Source organism: Ochotona princeps, chromosome 8, assembly GCF_030435755.1.
Source record: "Ochotona princeps isolate mOchPri1 chromosome 8, mOchPri1.hap1, whole genome shotgun sequence".
In the NCBI taxonomy this organism is placed as follows: domain Eukaryota; kingdom Metazoa; phylum Chordata; class Mammalia; order Lagomorpha; family Ochotonidae; genus Ochotona; species Ochotona princeps.
This window is the reverse complement of record NC_080839.1, coordinates 54,726,041-54,746,443: the sequence shown is the minus strand read 5'-3', so window position 1 is coordinate 54,746,443 and position 20,403 is coordinate 54,726,041. Positions and strand designations below refer to the sequence as shown.

The following is a 20,403-nucleotide window of genomic DNA, read 5'->3' as shown; positions in this document are numbered from 1 at the left end:
CATGTTTTGAGCATATGTTAATATGAATTTTTGCTAAAGATAAGCAAAAACCTCAAATATATTATAATAATTGTTGAGTACACAAAAAACCTGTTGCCAATATAACTATCCATGTATTTATTAGACAAATATTTAGTTCATGCTTTGAGCAAATGTAATTATGGATTTTTGTTAAGGATAAGCTAAACTCTCAAATGCACCAAAAATAATTGTTAAGGGTGAGCAAAAATTTCCTCCACCAGTGTAATTAGCCATGTATTCATTAGGCAAATATTTAGTGCATGCCTTGAGCCAAGAGTCAAGGATACAATCATGAATCAATGCCTTCTGTGCTTCCCTCCCTCAGTGTCTAAATTTCTCCTACCACCTACTTACATTGCAAATCATTTAATAGCTCTATTGGGTAAGCAGAAATGTCAAAGTAAAATTCTCCAACATATTTTGTTGACAGTTGCTGATAAAGATGTGTTGGGTGTTGTTTTTCTACTGAAAAATATCTCACTCGTTCTGTCCAGGGGAGTCAGTAGGGTCACTGTTCCACTTTGCAGTTACTGATGGAATAAGGCTGAGGCCAATGTGAACATGACCCACCTGGATGTCTGCTCTGCCTTCTACCACAAATCCCAATGTCAGATTTTATAAAAAAAAAAATAAGAAGAAGAACAATACAGTAAAAAAAAAAAAAAGTCCCCTTTGCAATGTGGAACTGACACTAGAGTACACAGCTCAGGACCTGCTTGGAAGGATGAGCAGCATCGTGTCCTCTGAGCTGCCTATGCCACCTGGTTGCATGCACAGAAGTCCTCCCTCTCCTGGGGAGAGCCAAACCCACCACCAGGCCAGTTGCAGGCCAGTTGCAGACCAGTTTTTGTGCATAGTGTTCAGCATGGACAGTAGAAACGGTAGGTAGTGAAAGGTAAAATGACCACATGCTCTATGACCTGAACAAGACACACTTGAGGAAGAGCACTCCACAGGGAGCCTGCTCGCACCTAGCTGGGTACGTGGTCACTCCAGCAGCAGGAGACCTCTTGAAGTTGCCCACACTTTCCCTTGAGGAGATTCCTAACTGCTATCCACCTGAGAACATGTATTGCTCCCCAAGGCTCCGGCTATAGGGTTGTACTGTCTGGAAATTATTTTTGATGGTATATTTTGGGGCAAAATAACTTGCTCAAGTCATAAGTGTGTGTAGCCATCACTATAGAAGAAGTCACATTTCCACTTGCCTTCCAATGTGGTTAGAGCAGATTCTAGAATTAGAAAAGAAACCAAGAAATGAAAGACTTACTCTAAGGTTTTAATTTTGTCCTCCAGGAAACAAACACACAAAGTGGCCTGTAGGTTCTTTAAAAAATGTTCTCCGTCCATCCTCCACCACTTTTTCATTCAGTCTGTGTTTGACGCGATCTTATCTACTTTTCAAAAAAAGTTGTCTTATCTCCAGCCTAGAAATGTTGATATGGTTTTTCAGAGAAGTCCATGATGTGGAAATTGCACATTCTCCTCTCCAGAGCATGATTGGCTAACCAGCAAACATCATTTTTATTCGTTTGTCTCTCTTTATTTGAAAGACCTGTGATGTATCATCTCAGAGAAAAATGCAGTTGTTCAACAGTTTGGAGAAAAAGGCTGGAGCTACTTGCTGCAGGAAGAGACAGAGCTGGGGCTGGTGTGTGGAGGAGGGGGAGTGTAAATAAAGCAAAGGCCTGGGCAGAGCTACAAGAAATACTTAGCATTCCTGGCTTCCCACAAAGGGTAGGTCAAGGAGAGGGAAGGAGCAGTTAGGATGGAGTGTACACCACAACTATTCTTTCTCGGGCCTAATCCAGTCCACTGTATCACATAAATGTACCCGGTGGGAAGGCACTGAGTTTATTCCACTGTGTGGCAAAAGCTCAGACTAATTATACCCAATGCCTGTGTGTGTGCAGTGCAGGACAGGGTGAGGTCAAGTACTGCATCAAAGAGGCAGCTGCTGGTTTCGTGGTGCTGTACGAAATTTGCTTTTGCTGACAACCATCAAAACTATATCCAGAATGTTATGTGCTTACGGGGTTGAACCCTGAAAGTTGGGTGACTCAGGACCCTCAAACCAAGTCAATTTCTTTAAGGTGTGCATACAACAGTCTGTTTCAGAACCAGAAGCCAATTTTTTGGGTGGAGATTTTGGAAGGAGCCTGTGAAGTCATTTGCAGTAGTGCCTCTTTTTGCCTCTGAAAGTTTGGGCAAAGGAAAAAAATTCTGCTTGATCACCCATAACAACAACACCTGTAGCATCCCGAGTCAAAAACAACCATTCAGCTTCATAGAGATTTGGTCATGAAAGGCTCTCTGTGGGTCTTTTCGGTTAGCTCAGCCCTTGCTGCAAGCTCTATAAAGTGCTATATTGAGACTACTTCCCTGATGGGAATTTCCAGCTACTGGAATTACCCAAGGCCAGTATAAATTCATTTGTTTTTCCTAATCTGAGTCTCTGGTTATACAAAATAACAGAACCTATTTGTTGCTAGACTTGAATGCTTTCAAACACAAGAGATGTTATGGCAATGGTACACTGGAAAACAGGACACAGTATTAGAGGGTCAGCAGGTAGATAGACATTACATAAACCTCCTCTGAGTCATGTAGCTGTGCAGGTTTGGGGTGATAGAGTGGAGAAAGTGCTTCCTGTGGCAGGGCCCCTTCAACAGGTGGTCTTCTCCTCTGCTCTGTCTCCTTGGCCCACATGGACATGACAATTTAGTCTTTGAGTTTGATATTTAGCAAGGATTACCTTGGGGCAGATTCTAGTTTCGCTTTATTGAAATGAATACTTCAAGTAAACTGACTTCCTATCTTGGATTTCCTGAGACAGCCTTCATGTCATGGATTCATTGCATCCTCCCAGAGCTACATCCTCTCTGTTTACATTTCAGAAAGCATGATTTCAGAAACCTTAGAACGTTGATGTGTTTTAGGAAGAATGAAGGAATATGAGAGACAGGAGATGGGGACATGGCAGGAAGTTGTATGGTTAGTATGTTTAATTCTTAGAGTGGTTGGTATTATCACCCAAATGTCATCAAGGAGAGGACTGTGGCTGAAGGGTTCAGCAACTTGCTCAATGTGCCTGCGTGAGGGAGCTTTGAAAGGGTCATAGTATGTGGAACTAAATGATAATGCACGTTTTCAAGACATCAGGAGAGAGAGAGAGAGAGAGAGAGAGAGTTTTTTATATGGAATTGACACAGATCATTCTGAAAGCAGAAATATTCCAATGTCTACAGGCTGATTGGGAAAGCTGGAAATTCAGGAGACCTGATGCTGCAGTGCCGGTTTGAATGCCATGGGTTTGAGGCCTGTGGGTTTGAGACTCAGAGTAAATGTTTCAGTTCGAGTCCCCAAGTTTGAGGAAAAAGCTAATGTTTCAGATGAAAGCCTGCAAGGCAGGAAAACTTCTCTGTGACTTGAAGAAGGGTCAACTTTTTGTCCTAGTCAGACTTCCAGCTGATTGTATTAGGTCTGCTGACGTTGGGATGGGTATTGTGAACAACTGGTGAGGTTGCCACTTGCTAAGTTGCAGCCTGTTTGAGTCCTGGCTGTTCTGCTTCTGATCCAGCTTCCTGCTAATGTTCCTGGGAAACTAGTAGAAAAATGGCCCAAGTGCTTGGGCCCATGCCACCCATGTGAGGGACCAGCATAGAATTTCTAGCTCTTGGCTTTTGCCTGGCCCAGTCCTGACTGTTGCAACTATTTGGGCTGTGAACTAGGAAACAGATGATGTTTTGACCCCCTGTAAGCCCCCGCCCTCACCAGCCATTCAAATAATTTTTTTGTAAAAAGAAATAAACCTATATATAAGCAATATACACCCATTTAAATGTCAACATCATCCAGAAGCATCCAGAATAAGTCTTGACCATATATCTGGACATCCTATAGTGTAGTCAAATTGATACATAAAATGAGCCCTCTTAGTGCCTGACTATGAAATCATTAAAACAAACTTCAAAGCTGGACCTTTTTGATGCCAAAACCTGAATCCTTTCTACATGGTATAGGTTACTTGTGTTATTCTTAGGAAAGTTAATCATTACTTAAAAAAAAAAAAAGATTTATTTGTTTTTATTTACAGAGAGAGAAAAGTCTTCCATCTACTGGCATACTTCCCAAATGGCTGAAACCTTGAGAGCTGAGATGATCCAAAGCCAGGAACCAGGAACTTCTTTCAAGCCTCCCACTTGGGTTCAGGAGTCCAAGGATTTGAGCCATCCTCCCCTGCTTTCCCAGATCACAGGCAGGGGGCTGGATCAGAAGGGAGCAGCTAGGACTAGAAACATTGTCCATATGGGATGCTAGCACTGCAGGCAGGGGGATGAGCCTACTAAGCCACTGTGCCCACCAAACCTAATTATTCTTAAAGACCGAAAATGTTTAAGCAGAAAACTCTACATAATAATGATGAGAAATATAATTACCATCTAGTACAAAATGCAAACTGTATGAATGCCTAAGTTTTACTCTCAGTGGAGTAAATCATATATTTTCACTTTTCCTGAGGAAAACCCTGAATGGGAAACAGACCAGGACATCCTTCCTTTGAAATGGGAACTCAAAGGACTCAAGATGGTAAGATGCTGGCTCTGCTCAGATGTTCTCTGTCAATGCCAGGCCACGGTGTTTGGGAATGGCCGAGTACAGAGTACATGAAAGGGAGGCCTTCGTTTGCCCATCACCAGCTAGCAAGGCCATGATGCTCCAGTTTCAGGAAATAACTCCCACTTCATAAAGACTGGCTGGGTACCCATTGCAGACAAAGTACAGCATTTGGAACATGCTGAGGCTATAAGGGAGACAACGAGCTAGCTTACGCACCCCAAGTGTTTACAGTCATAAAGGATGCAATAGGGCTAAGAAAAATGGCAGATGACAGGCGTAAGAGCCCGAGGGGAACAATATCACTGCAAACGACAGCGGGAGCAGTGGAGATGCTGTTTCACATAGACCTTGAGGTGTGTGTAGGAGTCCAACAGACAGGAGAGGAGTGGAACACCAGGAGCACATGAGAGGAGGAAAAAGACATATTTCTAAATAGCAGTGAGTCATCCCACGTGTCTGGATCGCAGACTGTGTGAGAGGGAGTAGGAAGACTTTTCTGCTGGGCCTCCGTCATCTGTTAAGAGGAGTCATTTCTGGCCGCGTCTGCTGTGAAGGACCAGACATCCGCGGCGGCGGCAGCGCATGTGCAGTGGCCAGGTGGTGGAGCCGCTCTCCTGTACATGTCCACGAGTGCGTGTGTGTACGTGAGTGTGAGCATGTGCGTGTGTGAGTAAGGAGCTGTCATCAGGCAACTGCTGTGGCTTTGTCGTCCAGAAACTTGGCCTCCTTGGTGACCCTGAGGTTCTGGCCTAGGGGCTGGTTGAAGGCTTTTGCTAATCTCTGGTTTTTGCTGTTGTCCTTCCTGGTTGAGCCCATCTGTTCATTTGCACAGATGCCTGGGAAGATGCTGGGTTGGCTCTGCCTGCAAGCTGAGCACACGGAGGAGCCCACCTTCCACAAAGGCCCTGGCTTTGTCCCACCCCTGGCTCCTCCAGTGGGCAGCAGGCACTGCTCTCCATCTGGCTCAGGCCATAGTTAGAGCCAGCAACAAGCTATCAATGAAGCAAGAAGATGCTTGCCCTAGGGATGTGATCTGAGGGTTAGTTTGAGGTTTAAAATAACAAATTTTAAACAGCATACAAATTGTTTTATCCTGTCCCAAACTATTGATTTCTAATGAAGTATCTAATAAAAAGACACTAGGCACAGTTGCCCAGGGGCCACATCCCAGGAACGGTAGTGGACATGTTCAAAATCTGCTTCAGGGTCTAGCGCAATGGCTCAATAGACTAATCATCTACCAGCGGTTCTGCTTCCCTTATGGGTGCCAGTTTGTGTTCCAGCTGTTCTGCTTCCCAGCCAGCTCTTTGCTTGTGGCCTAAAAAAGCAGCAGAGGACAAAGAACAAGACCTTGAGCCCCTGCACCCATGCGGAAGACCTGCAAGAAGCTCCTGGCTCCTGGCTTTGGAATTGACTCATCTCTTGCCAATCTGGCCATATAGAGAATGAACCAGCAGATGGAAGACCTCTCTCTCTCTGTAAATCTACCTTTCAAATAAAAATTAGATAAATTTTTAAAAATCCACTCTTGATTTCAGTTGCTGTGGGAACAGCTTCTTTTGAATGTCATTCTGGCTTCTCATTTGGAACACCTGCTATATCCCTAAGCTGGCCAGAGCATGGTTAGCCATGCAGCTGCTGGGGTCACCGCAGCCTCAGTGAACACTGAATCCAAGCCTGAGAGCTTCTACTTTTATTATCATTATCATTAACTTTTTACAGTTGGCTGTTATTTTTTTTAAAAGTTTTATTCATTTTATTACAGCCAGGTATACACAGAGGAGGAGAGACAGAGAGAAAGATCTTCCGTCCAATGATTCACTCCCCAAGTGAGCCGCAACGGCCAGTGCTGCACCAATCCGAAGCCGGGAACCTGGAACCTCTTCCGGGTCTCCCACGCGGGTGCAGGGTCCCAAAGCTTTGGGCTGTCCTCGACTGCTTTCCCAGGCCACAAGCAGGGAGCTGGATGGGAAGTGGAGCTGCCGGGATTAGAACCGGCGCCCATATGGGCTCCTGGGGCGTTCAAAGCGAGGACTTTAGCCGCTAGGCCACGCCGCCGGGCCCCGACTGTTATTATTTTTTACAGCTGATTATCTATCTCAAGTGGAAAATGAGTGTATTAGGACCATTCCTTTATCATTTGTTTTCTACATTTATACTGCTCTAGCCACTGTACATGAGAACTTCGGGAGTTAGGATCTTGGAGATCCATCGTGTGAGAAGGCAGTCTGGGACCTGGGGATAGAATGGACAGAGTTTCCTTCACTTGTCTGAGAGGGTGCCAGCTGCTCTTGGGGTGTGGATTAGCATGCCACCACCTTAGGAACACAAAGTGGAGTGTGCTGGCCTTGCTCCACCCTGCGTAATGGCACATGACTGTGGCCTCCCAGTATAGCTGGGTCCCAGCCTGTGCTGCCTCTGGGTGACCACTGCTGAGCTCAGCTTGAGCAGGGAGGATGAGACTCTGTGTACCAAGCAGATGAGACCCTCATGGAACACCATGTTCTAGAACTGTGTGCAGAAAGGAATGCAGTTGGCCAGTGCCATAGCCTGAGTCTCCCATCAGTCTTGGAGCTTAGAAAACAAGAATACCCCATTATCATTAGCTTGAACACAGCTTTCTTAATGGGTTTTGGAGGTCCTAGAGCGTGAGTCTTGCTCCAAGCCCAGGCCTGTCTGGGTTTAGGTCCTCCAAGTGCACAAGCAGGGACAGTTGCTCCCAGCAACTGTAGGGGAAGGGAGGAGGCTGATAGGAGTGTAGAAGGACGAAGTTTCCCCTTGACCCAGATCACTGGGTGCTTGCACCCCACCTGGCACCTGACACTTGTGGCATCTGGGAAATGGACCCTCCCTCTGATGATGTTAGGACTGTGTGCCTTTATTTGCTTGATGCCCTCAAGAAATCTAGCCTGCTGCCCTGTGCATACAAATAATTCAGTTACTATACAAATAAGAGTGAGCTCAATAGGCCAGAATAGATCTCCCTGTTCCTATGGGAGAACTACTCTTCTCTACAATCTTCTAAGTACACCACACCCTGTACTAGCAGCAAAGCTATCTGGCTGCTGGGAGCTAATCCTCATCCCTCCTCAGCACAGTGGTGAGAGACATGGTTATTCCAGGAGTTCCCTGCTCCATCCCCAAACAGATTCTCAATCCATTTTCTCTGAGATTCTTGCTCAGAAACCTCCAGGAGTCCTGACCAGGTCATGGGTGCTTAAGTCCAAAGCCTCTGAGGCAAGGAAAACCATCCTAACCTGAACCTTTTAACAGCAAATAAATTAAGTGATCCAGGCTCCAAGCTGTCCAGGCCAGGCTACCCGACATGCATATCACAATAGGTGCTTGTTTTAAAACGTTTTAACGAGTCTTGAAACATCCTATATAATATCAGCCTCCACTTCAGTCCTCTTGACAGCCCCAGTAAATAACCAGAGTCGACAGGAATAAAACAGCTCTTGCTCAGGAGTAATTGAGTGGAATTAGAATGAACAGACAAGAGAGAGAAATTGGCGCTGGGGTCACAAGGACCTCTTTGTCAGGAGCGCTCGGGGGAATTTGGTGGGCCATGGGCTCACTGACTAATCACCAGTATAGAAAGTTTACAGTGTCTCCCACCATGTTCACAACGATGACGGCGACGTCTTGAATAACTTGAAAAGCACTAGAGGTGGCTGTTAATTTCAAAGACAGTGGCAGGAAGCTTTTATTGAGTGTGGTGTAGAGTATACAGTTAGCAGGCTGTGAGCTAATGAAGCTTTTTCCACGGGGATTTTCAAATACAGTTTTATTTTCTCCTGAGCCACAAGAACAGATCTTTTCTTCTTCTATTTTATGGCAGAAAACTATATAGGAAATAAAATTTCCGCATATCTCTCAAGATGGGGCCTGCATGTCCCTGATGGCTCCATTTGTGCTGTAAAACTGGGACTATCCTTGTGCTCACATTGTACTGTGACAGCCTTTCCCCAGGAAGCCAACAGATTGGCAGGAATGGGTTTGGGGTGGTATGCACCACCATGGTACACTGTGGACACTGGCCTGGGTTTTCTCCCTGCTCCTGTCTGGTACTGCTAAGATTGAGTGGGAGTCTCACCATATCCAGAGATGCCAAAAGTGTGGCAAAGAGCTGGAAAGCACACTGCTGGTACTTGGTGTTAAAGACAGAGAGGAGAACTGTGGAAAGAGCCAGACTTTACACACTTCCCTAGGAGGTACTTTGGGGCCACAGGCCATGTGTGAGGAGCTATGTGAGTGGGGATGGCCTTCCCTGGCTGCAAGTCTTTTTCATACCTGCTCTCACCTTCTGATGCTCCCAGTTAGGAATGGAGGTGGGGGTGGAGAAGGGTCAGTGGATGGGCTGGAAATCTCTGTATTCCCCATTCCTCAGTCCTCCTCCTCATTTCCCCCTTCTTCCTTCCCCTCCCTCTCCTTTTCTTTCTCTGTAATATGTGGAATGATGGAGACAGAGCCTTTTGCTGACTTACCCTGGGAATCCTCTGTCACTTACCTATGGATCATTAGTATAGTCAGTATTTGTTAAGCACTTTGCTGACAGCTGGAGGTACAGATGGGGGAAAGCTAGATGTGCCCTATCCATACCCCCAGTGCTACAAGATATACAAGCCAGTCTGTTCCCCAAGATCCTGGACCTAGCCAGCAATGGAAAAGGATGGGACTGGTAGACAGGGCCAAATGCATCCTAAACCATTACTTTCCTCCAAGGAATCTGCTGTGACTCAAGGCAATGGCCTTGGCCACAAGTTCCCTGGCCTAAGGCTCATTAGGACCAAATAGGCCAGAGAGCTAAAGAATAAAATCAGGAACCTGGTACGATAACCTAGTGGTAAAGGTCCTCACCTGAATGCGCCAGGATCCCATATGGGCGCTGGTTCTAATGCCAGCAGCCCTGCTTCCCGTCTAGCTCCCTATTTGTGTTCTGGAAAAACAGTTGAGGACAGCTCAAAACCTTGAGACCCTGCATCTGTGTGGGAGACTTAGAAGAAGCTCCTGGCTTTGGATTGACTCATCTTTAGCCATTGAGGACACTTGGGGAGTGAATCAACGGATGAAAGATCTTCCTCTCTGTCTCTCCTCCTCTCTGTATATCTGACTTTTCAATAAAAATAAACAAATCTTTAAAAAAAAAACTGAACAGCAGGCCTTTCTGAGGCAGTCCTGGGGAGCAGAGAGAACAAGGTAAACAAAGAGCGTAATTGTAGGAAAATGAATGATTTTGTGTCTCAGCACTGGTAACAAACACAGCCTTTCTTATCTAATTGTTTTGTTGGCCATGCGTGTTCTGCCTTCATGCTGGCTTTGTTTCAAGACACATTTCTCCCTTCACACAATAGGGGACCTTAGCAGCTCCCAAGGATTGCTGTCTCAACATGTAGCAAGTTGTCCCTGCCCCTGAGTAAGTGCTTGAGAGCCTGGGAAGGCATATCTAGAATTTTGGGGATCTGGCAAGTCATGGGCCGAAGCTCATGTCTTTGAATGGTTGAGGAACGTGCTGGAAGCTGCGTCCACCAGTCTGTCCATCCAGGGGAGTCTGGACTGTCTAGGAAGACGATTTCTAGCCCATGTTGTATTGGAGACAATCTTGGATTCTTACTAGTCTGGAATACATCAAGAATCCAGAGGGGGAAGTTGTTTTAAGCAAAGAGGAAGTTGCTTCTTCTAACGCTGCCAGGGAACTAAGGGGTTGTGAGGTGTCAAGGCTCTTCCCACAGTGGTCACAAGCAAAGGGAGCGCCTTGGTACATTCCCAAGTTTGTAGCACTTCCGAGTGCTGGCAGTGCCTGGGAAGCAAACACCTGAGAACGTGTTTGAATCTGGATCGCTGTGCTCTACTTCCCACCCTCCACCCAGCAAGAGTCCGGGGTAGAATATCCAGGAACCTGAAATATTAACAAACTCCAATAGAATCTGACATGGCTGTGCCCGTGACAACACGAAGCGAATGCTCAGGGGTGGCCACAGTGGGAGGAACACAGGAAGGACCCAAGATTGTGGAGTGTTGGGAAGAAGCTCATGCGCCTCATAGGAAAGATCCCAGGTCAGAGCCAAACACCCTCTTCTTAAGGACACCAGTTTGCTGACTCACATCCTCAGTGGCTTGGTCAGCGGACTCCCAGGAGCCTCCAGAGATGTGGTCAGTGTGGGGAGGGGTGTAGCAAATGTCAGTGTGTGGCAGATGCACAGCTGCAGGGTGACTGTTAAAGGTCCTTGCAGATGCCCTAGGGTCATACTGAACAGAGGAGCTGGAGATAAGAGGCAGATTTTTTTAAAAAATGTGATTTGGTGTTAATTTTATTTCTTTGAAAGGGAGATAGCCAGAATGAAACGCAAAGGAATATCTTGCACTTACTGGGTTTCCTCCCCAAATGCCCACAATAGCCAGAGATGGACCAGGCCAGGGGAGCCTGGAACTCAGCCCAGTTATCTAATAAGGGTGGCAGGGACCTATGTCCCTTGGTCGTCACCTGGTATCTCCTAAGGTACACATTAGGAGGCTGGAAGAAGTGGAACTGGGACACAAATCCGGCACCCCGATGTAGGATGTGGCAGCCCAGCTGCATCAGAGGCGCACCCTGAAACAGGCATGTGTTTCTGCAGACAACCTGAACTTCATCAAGCTTTCCTTTCAGACTGTTCTTACCTCTCAACACGGCCCTTAAGAGGCATTTTTATGCATTTTCTGCTGCTCTCACAGAAGATTTGAGCCTGAGTAACTTATGAAGCAAAAGTGGCCTATTTGGCTGATAGTTTTGGGAGTTCCAGAGTGTGTGGCACCAGGATTTGCTCAGCTTATGGTGAGGGTCTCTTATTGCCCACTGTGCACAGCAAAATGGGTGGGCATGTGAGATGACTGGAAGAGGCGAGTCACATAGTGGAAAAGGAAGCAAGAGGAAACCAAGGAAGCTAAGGTTGTTTCAGGACAGCCTGCTCTGAGGTGACTAGTCAGGTCCTGCAAGAGTGCAAACTCATTCCTAGGAGAAACGTTCTAATCTCCCTTCATGACTCAAGTCACCCGAGTCTCCACGTTGTTACATTGAGGGCCTCATCTCAACATGACTTTTAGAGGGAACAAACCACATCTGAACCACAGCAGCAGGGGTGCTTGCTGCCCACGTGGCCCTGTATTCCCACAGCAAGAGTGCACAATTAGCCCATAGTCATCATTGGGGGTTGCAGTGAGCCCTCCCCGAGGCAGGTTGAGGCTGTCTGACCACTTTGGAGTGCCTATAACAGAATCTAGGGATCCTGTCGGCACGATCAAGGCCCATGTGTCGATAGGGAGAGAAATAGCTTGAGAGCTATTTTCTGGGTTTTTATTTTTAATAAGTTCTAAACACAACTTAGTCACCATACAGAATTGTTCTTCTGCCCAACACGGGCCACAGACGTGCAGGGTGGAAAGGCTGGCACTGTACCTTACCTTCTGGGTGGATTAGGGTCACCACTGGGCTCTGTTTTGGCTTGCTGGAAGATGGCCCTGCACTGTCAAGTACCTAAGGAGCTGGAGATGACGATGGGTCCACCAATCAGATTCTATTTACGGAGCCTCTGCCAATGCCAAAGGCACTCTGATGGACTTTTCCTTCTGCACATTTACTTTTAGGAAAGCTGGGGACATTTGGACCCTGTGACTGACTGTGCTTCCCACCCCCACCCCCTAGGATCACTTCTAGCATGGGATGGACACAGTGTTTTGGGGAAGATTCAGAAGATGCCTGGTTTAGCACACCTCCTCCCCGCCGGGAGTTTCCGCAAAGCTCTGTTTACTCTTTGCTCCTTGTAACATAGGTGAATTCTAACAGCTGAGATCTGGCTATGTGAGGGCCTCTTTTTTGCTAAACCTGACAGTTACTGGATCCTTGAGCCAAAAGGACCATGAGTATCCACACTGGGAGATCTGAGAGTCCAGGTGCACTCACCACTCATGTTCTTTATGTCCCCAGTGTGTCCCAAACTGAACAAAGACTGAGCAGAGAAATGTTGAGTTAAGTTGCTGGCACCCAGCCAGGGCTGGGGAGGAAATGCTTCTTCCTTCTTCCTCCTTACAAGAGGCCCTGGAAAAACTCCCAGAGAAGCAACAGCTCTTCCTCCCTTGTTTCTGGTTTTCCTCCCAGAGTGTTCACACTGGGCCGGAGGGGCTTCATTCATACTCATTGACCTCCTAGTTGGAAATGCGGATCCTGGGGAAGCAGGGCAGAAATGTCACACTTCTTCACTCAGTCACCCTTCAGCTACTCATCAGGCTGCTACTAGGCGCCAAGAAATCCTGCTGGGATCTGCTATGTAGTCTGGCTGGCAGATATCACACATACTCACTACCAGGGGGCGGGGGAGAGGAGGAGGGGGCAAAGATAGGGGAGTGCCTGGCAGATCTGGTCAGACCCTGGGCCAATCAGACAGTAGGGTAGGACAAAGGCACAAGCAGGCTACGCTCACAGTGAGAGCTTGTGACATCCAGAGAACCCACAGGGTGACAGGGGGCCTGGAAAGAAAGAGCACCATGGAACTAAACAGTATCACGGCAGCCATGGATGCCGGTCTGTTGCCCCTGCCTACATACAGCAGTTTCCCACAGAACAAGAAGGACTGGTACAAACTAGGAGACTCTGGGGAGGGTGGGAGGACAGCATAGAAACAGACACAAATGATGCAGTTCATTCTTTGAAGTTAAGGGGCAGGTGGCAGGGACATTCCAGAGAGGGTCTTCCAGCAGCAGAAGTGCTGTGGGTGGGTGATCTTTCTGTTAAACACAAGGGTGAGCCATCCCTGAGAGGAGCGGCTGCGCCAGAGTCCCTGCACCCTGTCAGTGGTGCTGAAGATCCCTCTGGCCCATTATGCACCTGCAGAGCTGTTCCTTACCAGACGGCATTTTATGTCAGCCCAGAGACAGTTCCTTTGTCATAGCTGGTCCATCTATGGGTTAATGGGAGGTGAGACAAAATTAGGTCTATTGCATTTCCTAAGTATCACTGGTTCCCCTTTCAAAAGTCACATAGAAAGGTCTTTTCTTGTAAAAAAAAAAAAAAAGGCTTAAAAAAAATCACAGGATTGTTTGTTTATAAGGCAAATCGGCATAAATTCAAACCATCATATCATCCTTTACCCAATAGTCTGGTACCAAACAGCTGAGTGAAAAGGCCCTAACCTGATTGTGGCACTGAAGTGATAAATCCCTGTGATCAGAGAGGAAACAAAAAAAGCAGCTGAAAATCTGTCTCCGCGGCCATGTGGCTTTGATCTCGGGGAAAGTGGGTATTAGTGCAGACAGGAATTCATAGGTCTTGATTAGTCCATTCAAACTGGTGACTGTAATTTTCCTGTAGAAGCAAACACAATAAAGTCAGTAAGTGCTGACCAGCTTTAAGCAACTGTCTTCTTAGAGAAACCTGATTGCTCAAGGGGGAGGAAGGTTGCTACACCAGCCTGGGGACCAATGTCTACATATGTTGGAATCTTACTCAGGTGTTCCAGGAAACTAATTCCTCAAGTTAAGTGAGTTCCCTTTAAGACACAGATGGTGGTAAATCAGAAAAAGCTAGGGCAAGCACATTCTTGACTAAAGATTTTTTTTTTTTACTTTCCTGAAAGCTGCCACCATCAACCAATCAACCAGGCTGTAGACAGTTGTTTCCTAAATTGGGACCTATGGATTTTATAGTGGTTAAGTCAGTTTGGTAGAAGTTCAAACTCATACACCAGCTCCTTCATTCAAGTGCATGGGTGCTTGACTTCTATTATTAGACAGGCAGCTGAAATTTGGCTCTAGTGGGTTTTTGTATCTTTTGGCCAATGCATGGAAACTCAGCATGAGTAAAGCCCTACCTCAATAGGATGTGTGGCAAGACTAGCAGATGTGGGCTGAGTTGGGGACCAGGAATTGTCCTAGTTCTCAGCTTTTCTAGGACAGTCTTGGCTGATGCCTGTTGTCCCAGAGTCCCTTCCAGCTTATAGGTGTCACCTGTCAGAGTTTGCCACATGGGTGGTGAGGGGTAGCTTCACTCTAAGGAAGACCGTTCCTCCAGTCCTTGGTAGTGTTTGAAGGAGTTGATGAGCATGGGGCCTCTTGTACTGGGTAAAGGGAGTGTGATTAGCTGAATGGTGCGGTCTAGAGGAAGATGTGACGCAAAGCCCTTCTCTGGGTCATTTCCCTCTACAAGTACAACACCTTAAGGTTTTGAGAAGGTGATGCAGAGGCTGAAAGGCTTGGCTGATGAGGGACCCCGGGAAAGCTGGGTGGAAGAGCAGTCTTCCCACTTCTGTTGTAGGGAAGTGGCAACTGATGGAGACCGGGGAGGTGCAGGGGTCCCAAGTGCCTGGGGAGCAGCTCACGTCACAGGGCTCCACAAGAGGCCACACACCCTTGTACTGAGCACTCACACCCCTATGACCCCCAGAGTCCTTCAGGGAGATTCTGATAGCATTCCCAGAGGCCGACAAACTCACAGGCAGCAGTCAAAAGCCATTGATGTGCAGGTGTTTGAGTTACTATGTGCCATGTATAAGCTCAAACCAGTGAAACCTGAGGACATTGAGTTTCTAGGTCAAATAGGTATGCTGACTCAGACACTGGGGTCAACTACTGGACAGCTAGCTCTATGGGAGAGGCACTTAGTATTTTTTTTAGTAGACTGCAAACTCCCATAAAGCAGGGAATTCATCTCTGCCTCCCTTGCAGAACCTCACCACACTGCTTGGAGGGTCCCCAAGCATATTTGTTGAATAAATTTAATGATAGTAATAGATGCTGTACCTGTCTTCCAGCTTGGCATTACCAGTAAAATTTTGTGATAGAATTCATCAAGGAGACAGATCACTTTTTTGTAGTTTTATTTTTTTTTAACTCTGCTTCTTATTCTTATTATTAATTATTTTCTGATACAGTTCCATAGGTCTTGGGATTTCCCATATCCCCTTCCTAATCCCCTCCCCCCTCACTGAGCTCCTCTATATTATTACTATAGTATAGTTTTTCATAAGCAGTCATATGTCCATTATTGTGGGCATGGACAATGGCAGAGAGTCCAACATCCTATTGCCAAGATATAGTAAACAGTTTCATTAGTAGTTCATCTTTGGTCTGGAAGTAGAGATGCATACTGCATTGTATCCTCACATCTGGATATGATAATCTCCATTTTACAGTTGCTATACATCCCCTAAATGATAAGTCACAATATAAAATCAATGACAGGAAGGAAAAAGAAATTAACAACACTGTGAAGTTAAGTAATATACTACTGAGTGACTAATGTGTCGCTGAAGAAATGAAAAAAATATCAAGAACCTTCTTGAAGAAAATGATTCTACTATATCATCTATGAGTTATTGAAGAATTTAATGAGTTTTGAAGAGATGAAACTAAAAAAAAACAAAAACTAAAATCCATGAGATATAGTTCCTACTGATTTTTGTTGGTGAGATATGTCTCCTGTAGGCAACAAATACCTGGGTTTTGTTTTTTAAACAGTCTGCTAATCTATGACATTTGATTGTTGTGTTTAAGTCATTTACATTCAGGGTTAACGTGAATGGGTGGTAATTTGGTCCTGTCATTTTAGCAATGGGTTGTTCTTTGATTTAGTATTCTGTTGTTATTTTACTGGGATGTTCTTCACATTTGCCTTTGGTTTTGGTGGGTGCTATTCCTCTTCTTTGTCAAGAGAAGATCTTCAAGTATCCTTTGTAGGGCAAGTTTGGAAGAGGTATATTCTTTTAACTCTTCTTTGCTGTGGAAGAATTTTATTTAATTTTCAAAGACAAAGGAAAGCTTTGCTGGGTACATTATTCTGGGATGACAATTTTTTGCTTTTAGAATCTGGAATATGTCACTCTCTTTTTTTCTGGTCTGTAGAGTTTCCTGTGAGAGGTCTCCTGTGAGTTTAACTGGCATTCCTTTACATGTTGATTGATTGTTTCATGTGAACATTTAAGGATCTTTTCCTTATGTTTGATTGAAGAGAGTTTGATCATCATGTGTCTTGGTGAAAATTGCTTTTGGTCAAGCCTGTTGAAAGTTCTGTGCCCCTCCTGGATGTTGTCTCCCAATTCTTTCTCTAGATTGGGAAAATTTTCCTTTATTATTTCATTGAATATGCCTTTAATCCCAGTTTCTCTTTCTGCACTTTCTGAGACTCCCATAATTCTTATGTTTGGCTTTTTTTCTGACAGAAAAGTTAATTTGCGAAGAGACCAGGTGAGCAGGGAAGGGAGCTGGAAGGGGAAAGCACCTCCGGAGAGAAAGCTAGGAGGTGGGGTGCCTCTCGAAAGAGGAGGGAGAGAGAGACACCATGTTTGGTCTTTTAATATTGTCTTTCAATTCTTGAATACTTTTTTTAAAGCTTGATCCAGCTCTGTCTCCAGCTTTTTGTTTGTTTCCCCCTGCTGACAGGAAATATCTTCTAATTCTGAGATTCATTCTTCTGCTGCCTCCATTTATTTTGGAGACTCTCTACTGTTGTTGTTGTTGTTTTTTTAATTTGCTCCACTGTGTTCTTCATTTCTCATATATCAGCTTTCATTTGATTCATTTCCAGCGTGACATATTCCTTAAATTCCTTGAATGCCTGCTTTACGTGCTACTTGTTATTGAGTAGAAGTTTTATAACAAATGTTTTGAATTTGATATCTCCCATTTTCTCAGTGTCTTCCTCAGTGAACTCTGAGGTTAGCAAAGGATTTTGCAGGGAGTCTTCAGTTATATTCATTGTGCCTTTGTCTCTACTTTTGTTCTTGGTCATTGTACTTCTGGTTAGCAGAGTTTTCTCCTTTGGGCAGGTTTCTGAAATGTGTCACCCACAGGTCTACAGTTTGATTTTACTTACTGCAGTTGGTACCTGGCTTTTTGTTTGCAGTCAGTTGTGTCACTCCCTCCAGCAAATTCTAGGTCTGGGTTCTTATGCTCGATTTACACGATGGTCTCCATAGCTACAGCTCCTGGCTCACCAGTCTCTACCTCCTGTCATACTGTACTGAGGCTGCACCATTATCTGTACAATGTTTCTCCAACTTCTGGTTGGAGCAGGTTCCAAGATTAGGGAGACCCACCAGGTGTCTTATATAGCTAGGTTGTTGGTGGTGCTGATCTTGCTGGAACCTGTTGGCTATTAGGTCTGAGGGCCACACAGACCTATTTTGACCTGTATAATGCCAAAGTCAGTATTATTTTCCCTGTGGGACCAGTGCAATGCACTGAGCTCAGTGAGTTCACTCTCAGCTCAGAGCATGCACAGCTCACTATTGTCCCTGCAGTCTTAAAAAAAAAACTTTTGCCACACCATACAAAATGGCACCTGATGGACCACTACTAAAATTCTTGATCTACTGGCCATAAGGTCTGAAGGCTACCCGGACCTGTCTTGGGTGGAACTTGTTGGATGCCACATAGCTGCAATTCACTGAGCCAGAAATTAATTCATTCCCAGCTCAGTGCATGTGCAGTACTGTCCCTTAGCCTTTGCCTCCTTAAACAAAATGGTGCCCAATTTAGCTCTAGGGGGCCAACTGGGCTATTAAATCCACCCTGTTCCTGCACCTCCCTTCTGGGCCCTACTGCTTTGTCTCTGTTCCTTATCAAATCAAACAGACCATCAGGACAGACAATTCTTTGTCTGGGTTCGCCCCTTGAACGCCTAGTGAACATCCGTTCCCACCTTGTTGCTGGTGGAGTTCTGGCTGCTGGTGCAATTCAGATCACCACTCACTGAATGCTGCTGGGGTATCAGTCACTGCAACACCACACTGTTGTGTCTGCAGCTTTCCTGTGCCTATTAGTCTCCAGGTACCCCTCTGCTGTTGTTCTGTCCTCTCCTATTTCCTGGAATGTGCCCTCTCTGCTTCTCACACTGGCTAACGTTTGTCCATCTGTTTAAGTGTGTCCTTACCCTATTCCTCCATCTTGATTCTCCAAGACAGATCACTTAATGAAACCTCTCAGTTCTTAGACCCACAGAGTCCAGAAATACTTGTCACATCCAGTATATGGTCTTCATGTCTGGGGCCACAAAATACAAAATCCCATTAAGAAAAATTTTTTAGATTTTTAGTGAATACTTATGGGATATAGTTAATTGATATTTGCAGGCTGTGTCATACCATTCCAATCCATGTATACAATGTATAAGGAACAAGTCAGAGTAATGAACACTTTGTTTTACTTATCATTTCTTCATGTTTGGAAACTTGAAGCTTCTTTCATTTAGCTAGTTTCATTTAGCTAGATATCCAACAAATTGTTGTGAGCCTTTGTCACCCTATTGTGCTCCTGGACTTTTTCATCTTATCTAGCTGTATTTTTATAACCAATCTCGTTTTTTCCCACTCCCTCCCTTTCCCAGCCTCTGATATCAACTTTTCTATTTCCTACTTCTACATGTTCACATTTTTTTTATCTTGTATGAATGAGTTAAAACATATACCACCTTTTTTTAGATGCCTGGCTTATTCCAAAGAACACCATGTCATCCAAGAAAATTCTTTAGAAAAACCAAGAGTAGAAGTAGGCAATTGACATTATCCATCAATTCCACTACCTGGTATATATTCAAAGGAAAGAGAATCAGAATACCAAAGAGATACCCGAATGCTCACGTTTACTGCAGCATTATTTCCAGTAGCCATGATACTGAAATAACCTGGCTGGGCATCCACATATGGGTGATGGATGGAGAATGAGTGGTTATTACACTCAAAAAAATTTTGCTAGCCTTAAAAAGCAATGAAACAAAAAGAAATCCCTTTTTTTCCTCAGAATCACATTAACATGTGGTAAAGGTATGAGAAGGTAAGACACCCACAATAATCTTTAACTTGCTGGAAAAGCTTGGGACTTGTGTTGACTGGCTTAGAGGCCCATGTCCTTCTCCAGGAGGCCTTTGTGGACAGAAAACAAGGGTGCCAGTCTTCAGCTGCCACACTGGGGCTGTGTGGATCCCAAGGGAGATGCTGTTTATTGACCTGTACTTCACTTGTTTAACCACATGTTCTCTGCACACATGGTCTTTATCTTTAGGAGATGACTCACACTTTGACAGCATAACTTTCTATAGCATATACCCCTATCAAGTTCAAAGCCACTGGACTTCAGAGTGGGCTGGCTGGTGTTAAAATATTCTATCCCCCTGTCCAAGAAGCAAGTGAACTTTTGGAATTTACTTGCGAGATTCATTTCTCTAGTAACTAAGACCTTCTGGAATTTTCCCCCGTTTAGGATCTGGGCTTAAAGCCTGACTGTTCCATTTAACTAGACTGTGGTCACGAAATGCATGTTGTCTCTGTGTCTCCATTTAATTACTCATAAAATGAGAGCAATACTAATGATCTCATGGGGTTAGCAGGAAGAATAAATGAGGTAGTGGCACTGAGAAATTCTGAAGCAAATATTTTTTGAACAAATAGATGGCTAAAACAACAATATAAATGTTAAATTTTACCAACCAATCTGCTGGAAGAATCTAAAATGAGGCTTATTATTTACAGATTATACCCTGTGTACTGAGCAGGTTATTAAATACAAATCACCTTACATTGTAAGTGAAGGAAGTGGGATACAAAGCTATATCTTATAGTCATCCAAAACCACACTCTTAACTACACTGGCTCTTTTCTACATGTCACAGACTCCTTGAAAAGAATGAGCAGCTGTTTTAACTGTGACTTCAAAAACTCAAGTGTAACTTGGGTTTCTCTAGTTTCATAGCTTACTGAATTTAATGTGAAAAATATTCCCAGTGTGTCTATTGAAATG

The 20,403-nt window shown here is 44.9% G+C and overlaps 1 long non-coding RNA gene across 2 annotated transcripts in view; it reads left to right on the top strand.

Moving 5' to 3' along the window:
• The window catches only part of LOC131481014 (uncharacterized), a 169,726-nt gene that overhangs the window by 81,830 nt on the left and 67,493 nt on the right, over positions 1-20,403 (top strand). The gene's annotated exons all lie outside the window — the stretch shown is intronic.